Raw genomic sequence first — 9,398 nt, forward strand, 5'->3', positions numbered from 1 at the left:
ATATATCATATATATAATGTCATGCTAAGTGTATTTTTATATTAATATGTACATATCTTAATATAAAAATACACTTATTATTAAATTACACACGTATATATATAATATATATAATAACGATATATATTGTATATATATATTATTATAAAATACAAATAATAAGTAATTTAAATTAAATTAAACATGTAAAAATTATAATAAAAATGTAAAAAAAAATTATATATCTATACGAAATTTTATTCTAACTATATTTTGATATTAATATATATATATATTTATATCAAAATACACTTAGAATGAAATTGTATATATATCTATGTATATATAAATAAATAAAAAGAATACGAACTATTCATATGTCCATATACAAAATTACATAAATAATTATATAAATATACACGTAGACTTCAAATATATAAATATGCATATATATTTAAATTCTACTTGCGGATTTATGTAATATTTTTACATAATTAAGTTATTTTATTGATTGCAATTTAAGGGACCTGCCTGCCAACCCAGGCCGAAAGTCCAGAGAATTTAATTTGCTATCACTGTATTTTACCCTGTAACGTTCTACGACACCCTAAAACCTGTACATGGGGGGTACTGTTTTACTCGGGAGACTTCGCTGAACACAAATATTAGTGATTCAAAACAGTAAAACATATCACAGCGATGATATTGTCAGTGAAAGTGACTTTTTTTGCATTTTTCACACACAAACAGCACTTTTACTGATGATATAATTGTTGTGATACATTTTCCAGTTTTGAAACACTAATATTTGTGTTCAGCAAAGTCTCCTGAGTATAACAGTACCCCCATGTACAGGTTTTATAGCGTTTTTGAAAGTTACAGGGTCAAATATATGGGTCAAATATTCTTACATTGAAAATGGCCAGGTTGGTTACGTTGAATTTGAGAGCATATGGCAGCCCAGGAATGAGAATTACCCCCATTATGGCATACCATTTGCAAAAGAAGACAACCCAAGGTATTGCAAATGGGGTATGTCCAGTCTTTTTTAGTAACCACTTAGTCACAAACACTGGCCAAAATTAGCGTTCAATTTAGTTTTTTACTTTTTTCACACACAAACAAATATGAACGCTAACTTTGGCCAGTGTTTGCGACTAAGTGGCTACTAAAAAAGTCTGGACATACCCCATATTGAATACCCTGGGTTGTCTACTTTAAAAAAAATATGTACATGTGGGGTGTTATTCAGCGATTTATGACAGATAATAGTGTTACAATGTCACTATTGATACATTTTAAAAATGTATGTTTTGAAACCGCAATATCCTACTTGTACTTATAGCCCTATAACATGCAAAAAAATAGCAAAAAGCACGTAAACACTGGGTATTTTTAAACTCAGGACAACATTTTGAATCTATTTAGCAGTTTTTTTCATTCGCTTTTGTAGATGAGTAAAAGATTTTTCACATAAAAGTCAAAAAACGTGTATTTTTTTCAATTTTTCATCATATTTTTTTATTTTTAAAAAATTAAATTACATGAGATTATATAAATAATGGTATGTAAAGAAAGCCCCTTTTGTCCTGAAAAAAACAATATATAATTTGTATGGGAACAGTAAATGAGAGAGCGGAAAATTACAGCTAAACACAAACACCACAAAAGTGTAAAAAGATGCCTGGTCGCAAATGTACAACATCGCAAAAACAGTCCGGTCCTTAAGGGGTTAATAGAGTAGATAAAAACGTATCAAGTAAACACACTGCTGCCAGTGATGTAATTGAAAATGAATAATTTTTTTATGTATGCAGTGTGTGTCAAAGCCAGGGGATGTGTGGCAAGGGCTGCATTGACAGAAACAAAAGTGAATTAACTCCTAAGTTGCAGAGAATTGAACAGCGAGACTTCAGAGGCATGATCTATACACTACAACTGCTTCATTAAGCTAAAGTTGTTTAGCGTATCCCTTTAAGGTGACCATCTTGAGTTTGCCAGTACAATTTTAATATGTATTCTTTAAACCATTAGATACAGGTTGCCACCAATGACAAGAAGGCTGCTGAGGTGATGCATGACACTTTTAATAATATACACTATGCACACTACTATGCACACTACTTAAAGGGACACTATAGTCAGCAGAACAACTACAGATTATTGTATTTGTTCTGCTGAGTAGAATCATTACCTTCAGGCTTTTTGCAGCAAACACAGTATTTTCAGAAAAAAAGGCAGTGTTTGCATTACCTCCTAGGAATACCTCCACTGGCCACTCCTCAGATGGCTGCTAGAGGTGCTTCCTGGGTCATTCAGTGTCTCCACCCTTTGCATGGAGACACTGAACTTTCCTCATAGAGATGCATTGATTCAAGCTTAGCTTGTGCTGGCTCTGCCTCTGATCTGCCTCCTTGACAATCTTAGCCAATCCAATGCTCTTCTTTGTGATTGGCTCAGAACATCACTTTTGATGATGTCAGGCAAGTAGGCAGAGCAGGGCAGAGCCAGCAGCAGACTGAAACAAAAAAAATCAGCTTTTTACTATATATTTTTTTTTTAAATTCTTTATTTTTGAGTGCAGGTTAAAATACAGTTGTATACATTGACTTGTTCAATACTACATATCATGTTATACATTTGGCACAGGTAGTCATGAGGTACTGCACTTTTTTTTTTGGTTTTTTTTTGTTAACAAGTTAGAAACGTAGATAATACAGGATATGGAAGAATCATAATGTACAAAGTTTGAACAGTCGAGCGTCATGCAAGGTTAGTTTAGCTAAAGTCTTGAGGATTTAGCTGTAGCTGGCTCTGACATTATCATTAAAATGGTTAGTAATATAGCTTAACAATGTATAAGAAGTTAAGTAAATAAATGATACACATGCTGAGACAAAGAAGGAGTTAAACTAAGATGATACACCATCCTGGCGAGGGGTGTCTAAATCTGTTAGAATATCCTTAACTAGCAGGGTCAAACAGGTTTAGCGATGGCCCCAGTGCTCGCACATTTTGAAATATTAACTGGTCAGTAGCAGCAGGCTTAACATAACTGTTGAGTGCAGGTTTAGATACAGTTGTATTCATTGACTTGTTCAATACTACATATCATGTTATACATTTGGCACAGGTAGTCAAGAGGTACTGCACTTTTTTAACAAGATAGGAGCTTTTTACTATATTAACCCCTTAAGGACAGTAGACGTGAGGACCTCGCGATCACATGGACGGCATAGCCGTCCAAGGCATTGCCAGCAGGGGGAGTGCCTGTAATGACAGGTACTTCCCCTGCTGCCTGAAAAAACACACAAAAAAGCGTTAAAACAGTGTAAAAATAAATAATATATAATTAGATCATATATATATTTATGATCTAAGTATATATATATATATATATATATACACATATACACACATACACATAAATACACATACACTGTCTATTGTGCATTTTAATATTAATATATATATATATATATATATAATTATATATATATATATATATTAATATCAAAATACACGTACAATGATATTGATTAAATATATATAATCATATTATATATATATATATATATTTATATATAATAAAAAAATTAAATACGTTAAAAAAATTAAAAATAAATAAAATATATATGTGTAATTTCGTTCTAACTGTAGTTTAAAATTAATATATATATCAAAATACACTTAGAACTAAATAATATATATATCTATATACATAAGTATAAATCACTATATATATACCTATATATAAATAAAAATAATTTAAAAAAATTATATATATATATATATATATATAATAATAATTCTACGTATATATTTATGTAATAATTTTACATAACTAGGTCATTTTATTAGTTGCAATTTGCGGGACCTGCCTGACAACCCAGGCCGAAAGTCTAGGGAATTTAATTTGCTAGCACTATGGTAAGCCCTTTAACTTTCCAAGACACCATAACACCTGTACATGAGGGGTACTGTTTTACTAGGAAGACTTTGCTGAACACGAATATTAGTGCTTCAAAACAGTAAAGTGTATTACAATGATGACAACATCAGTGAAAGTTAAATTTTTTGCATTTTTCACACACAAATGGTACTTACACAGACAATATAATTGTTGTGATACGTTTTACTGTTTTGAAACACTAATATTTGTGTTCAGAAAAGTCTCCTGAGTATAACAGTACTCCTCATGTACAGGTTTTATGGTGGTTTCAAAAGTTACAGTCAAATATAAGGCTTGCGTTTCAGTTTTTTCACATTGAAATTCACCAGATTGGTTACGTTGCCTTTGAGACCGTATGGTAGCCCAGGAATGAAAATTACCCCCATGATGATATACCATTTGCAAAAGTAGACAACCCAAGGATTGCAAATGGGGTATGTCTAGTCTATTTTAGTAGCCACTTAGTCACAAACACTGGCCAAAATTGGCGTTCAAATTAGTTTTTTTGCATTTCACACACAAACAAATATTAACCCCTTAAGGACAGAGCTTCAGAAGCTTGACTTACGCTTAATGACACAAGCAATTTTTGCATTTTCTTGCTGTTTGCGTTCAACTGCAATTTGCATCTCTCTCATTTATTGCACAGACACATATTATATACTGTTTTTTAAAGGACAGAAAGGGCTTTAATTTGATATAACATATAAATATATAAATGCTTACTTATTATAAAAAAAATACAGAAAAATGCAAAAAAAATGAAAAATATTGTTTTTTTTTACAGTTTTTGCAATCATAATGTGTGCATAATTAGTGCAGGTTAAGGAAAGTAATTAAAAATAAATTCATTTATTTGTTCTGATTTACAGAATATATAATGTGTCTGGGATTTTAAGTTTTTTTTGGTAGTTACAGGTCACAAAGCACAAGGAGTAAAATAAAATTTTAATATGGAGCGATTTTAGAATTTGGTATGTTTGTCTTGTAAGCCTAATAGCCATAAAATAAAACAAAATTGCCACACAAAAGTATATATTTATATAAAGTAGACATCACAGGCTATTTACCTAAGGTTGTTTTGACACTTTCTACGTAGCCATTTTACCGCCAACCTCTGCTAAATATTGGAGTAAAATTCTGTTTTTGGGGGGTTTTCGCACACAAACGTATAACAAAGAACTTCTCATGTGTATTTTGTAAAGTTGTTGTGTGCTATTCCTGTACAAAGTTTTATTATGTGTTCAGTTACTTCTGCTGAGTACAACGGTACCCCCATTGTATGTCTTTGGCACTATTTTGTGAAGCTACAGTGCCATATAGGAGACCTGTCCTTTTCAGTATTCACAGTAGAATTTTGAGAGACGGATATAATGAGCCTATGCTTCCATTTGGGGTATTATAACAGTTTGACTGTTCAAAAACCCCCACAAAGGCCTACCATTTGTAAAAGTAGACACTCCAGGGTATCTCATAAGGTGCATATTGTGCCTTAACATGCCCCCATTTTTTTACCATTACATGTCAAAGTATGTGGTAAAAAATAATTGTGTGCATTTTTTACATACGGATTGCATTTTTGCTGGGCATTTTGTATATTTCATATGTGCCACTAAGTTCAAGCCCCCCAAATTATGCTCAGCTAAGTCTTCTGAGTAAAAGGACACCCCCATTGTATGTCTATGGCACTATTTCGTGAAGCTACAGTGCCATACAGGAGACCTGTCCTTTTCAGTATTCACAGTAGAATTTTGAGAGACGGATTTAATGAGCCTATGCTTCCATTTGGGGTATTATAACAGTTTGACTGTTCAAAAACCCCCACAAAGGCCTACCATTTGTAAAAGTAGACACTCCAGGGTATCTCATAAGGTGCATATTGTGCCTTAACATGCCCCCATTTTTTTACCATTACATGCCAAAGTATGTGGTAAAAAATAATTTTGTGCATTTTTTACATACGGATTGCATTTTTGCTGGGCATTTTGTATATTTCATATGTGCCACTAAGTTCAAACCCCCCAAATTATGCTCAGCTAAGTCTTCTGAGTAAAAGGACACCCCCATTGTATGTCTATGGCACTATTTCGTGAAGCTACAGTGCCATACAGGAGACCTGTCCTTTTCAGTATTCACAGTTGAATTTTGAGAGACGGATTTAATGAGCCTATGCTTCCATTTGGGGTATTATAACAGTTTGACTGTTCAAAAAAAAAACCACAAAGGCCTACCATTTGTAAAAGTAGACACTCCAGGGTATATCATAAGGTGCATATTGTGCCTTAGCATGCCCCCATTTATTCACCAATATATGCCAAAGTATGTGGTAAAAAATAATTTTGTGCATTTTTTGACATACGGATTGCATTTTTGCTGGGCATTTTGTATATTTCATATGTGCCACTAAGTTCAAAACCTTCAAATTATGCTCAGCTAAGTCTTCTGAGTAAAAAGACATCCCCAATGAATGTCTTTGGCACTATTTTGTGAAGCTACAGTGGCATATTGGAGACCAAGCCATATCAGTTTTTACAGAACTTTGAATTTTGACGCTGGACCTATGTGCAATTTCCAAGCATCTTCGTAAGTTTTAAATTCAAACTACCCCACAAAGGCCTACCATTTCTTAAAGTAGACACCCCAGGGTATTTCAAAAGGCATATTTTGAACCTTAGCGTGGGATAATTTTTCCGCTAGCTTGTACCAGGTGTAGTGGTAATAAGCGTTTTTTCTGCCTTTTTGACACACAAAGTGAGTTTGCACAGTATATTTTGCAAACCTTATGTGTACCACCACTCTATAATACTTTATATGTTGCTCAGCTATGTCGGCTGAGTACAAAAATACCCCCGTATGTACCTTTGCCAGGTATATGTGGACATCGGAGGGGCACATTTGGGACACAGCCATTCCATTTTTTTTCAAACTTTACATTTTTACGCTGTGCCCATGTCCCATTTTAGAGTATTTTACCAGGCTATATAATACAAATACTCCATAAAGCCATACCATTTCTTAAAGAAGACATCCCAGGGTATTTCAAAAGGCATATTTTGAAAATTAGTGTGGGATAATTTTTCCGCTAGCTTGTACCAGGTGTAGTGGTAATAAGCGTTTTTTCTGCCTTTTTGACACACAAAGTGAGTTTGCACAGTATATTTTGCAAACATTTTGTGTACCACCACTCTATAATACTTTATATGTTGCTCAGCTATGTCGGCTGAGTACAAAAATACCCCCGTATGTACCTTTGCCAGGTATATGTGGACATCGGAGGGGCACATTTGGGACACAGCCATTCCATTTTTTTCAAACTTTAAATTTTTACGCTGTGCCCATGCCCCATTTTAGAGTATTTTACCAGGCTATATAATCCAAATACCCCATAAAGCCATACCATTTCTTAAAGAAGACATCCCAGGGTATTTCAAAAGGCATATTTTGAACCTTAGCATGGAATCATTTTTCCGCTAGCTTGTACCAGGTGTAGTGGTAATGAGCGTTATTAAATGTATTTTTTTACTTTTTAAAACTTTTTTTACTTTTTAAAACTATTTTTTAAACTTTTGTTTTGCTTATTCATTTTTTTAAAGTTTCCTAAACTTTCGTAAAACTTTTTTTTACAGATTTAACATTTTTCTAAGCTTTTTCTTTTACCGTTAACCCCTAACTAGCAGTAAGCAGCACTAACAGTAAATTCCCCATTTTCCCATAACTCCCACCCACCCCAGCTAGCAAAATATTTAATTATACAATATTTAAATTAGTTAATTAAATTAATTTAACCCCTGAGGGTTAAAAAATAAATAAAAGTTAATCGTCAGGGGTTAAAAAAAAATTAGATCACAGTATAATACTGTGATCTGTATTTTGATCACTGTAGGCAGTGATAGACTGGCAGGCAAGGGGTTAATTTTTATTTGGACTGGGTAAAGGGTTTATTTTTTTTTTATTTTTTACTTAAACGTTATTAAAACTTTTTTTTTACTTAATTTTTTAACTTTTTAAAGCTTATTTTAAAACTTTTTTTAACGTTAACCCCTAGTTAGCCTAACACTAAATCCCCCAATTCCCCACTAACTTCCACCCTCCCCAGCTAGCTAAATTTATAATTTTAAAATATTTAAATTAATTAATAAAATAAATTTAACCCCTGAGGGTTAAAAAAAAAAAGAATTAACCCTCAGGGGTTAAAAAAAAAATCAGATCATATTAAAATGTAATCCCTGCCAATTGATCACTGTAGTCAGTGATCAATTGGCAGGGAAGGGGTTAATTTTTTATTAATATGGGTAAAGGGGGGGGTGGGATTTTAATTTAACTTTTTTTTTTAACACCAGGGGGCAGGATCACTGCAGATCCGTCTCCCTGCACTTCACACTGAACCCGGAAGTGCAGGGAGGCGGAGGTGAGTATAGAGAGCACATGTGCCTGCTCTGGCATGCTGTCAGAGCGGGCACATGTACTCTGACAGCCCGATCCGGTGCTCCCGGTCTGCCTCTAATGCAGAGGCAGACCGGAGCACCATTAACCCCACGATCGCCGCGATTGCGGCGATCTGGGGTTAATTTTACCGCGTGACGGACGAGGTCCGTCACCCGTCGTTAAGGGCATCCCCAGGATGACGGACCTCGTCCGTCACCCGTCGTGAAGGGGTTAACACTAACTTTGGCCAGTGTTTGTGACTAAGTGGCTACTAAAATAGACTGGACATACCCCATTTGCAATACCTTGGGTTGTCTAATTTTGCAAATGGTATGCCATTGTGGGGGTAGTTCTCATTCCTGGGCTACCATACGGTCTCAAAGGCAACGTAACCAATCTGGTGAATTTCAATATGAAAAAACAGAAAAATTTAACATGCTATATTTTATCCTGTAACTTCCCAAAACACTATAAAACCTGTACATAGGGGGTACTGTTTTACACGTGAGACATCACTGAATACAAATATGTGTATTTTATGCAGTAAAAGCAAACTGTATTATGACACAGTTAAAATGTCACGTAGAACTGAATATTTGTTTTTCAAATTCTTATTTTCTCCCATTTTTTTACATTTTATTCATATTAAATTATGTTTTATACCTAATTATTTGATGTTAATTGAAAGCGCTGTTTCCCCTGAATAAAATGATATATAATAAGTGTTGGTGCACATAATATGAAAGAGGTGAATTGCGCCTAAACAGACATATAGCGCAAATTCAAGTTTTTCTTTACGTTTTGTTTTGATTACAACGTGTACATTTGGTTCAGTCCTTAAGGGGTTAAGGTGAGCAACAGGAGGCCAGATGATGTTTTTAACACTATAGGGTCAGGAACTCATTTTAAATCATGTGCATTTGTTTCTAATGAGCGGCTGGAATGTTAGAAGATTATATACTTTGCTGCTGAGCCATTTCTGAGCTTTGTTCACTGCAGTGGTGAAGAAATGTTTATACTGTCTTGTCTTTAATAAATAAAA

This window comes from Pelobates fuscus, chromosome 1 (assembly GCF_036172605.1).
Source record: "Pelobates fuscus isolate aPelFus1 chromosome 1, aPelFus1.pri, whole genome shotgun sequence".
NCBI lineage: Eukaryota > Metazoa > Chordata > Amphibia > Anura > Pelobatidae > Pelobates > Pelobates fuscus.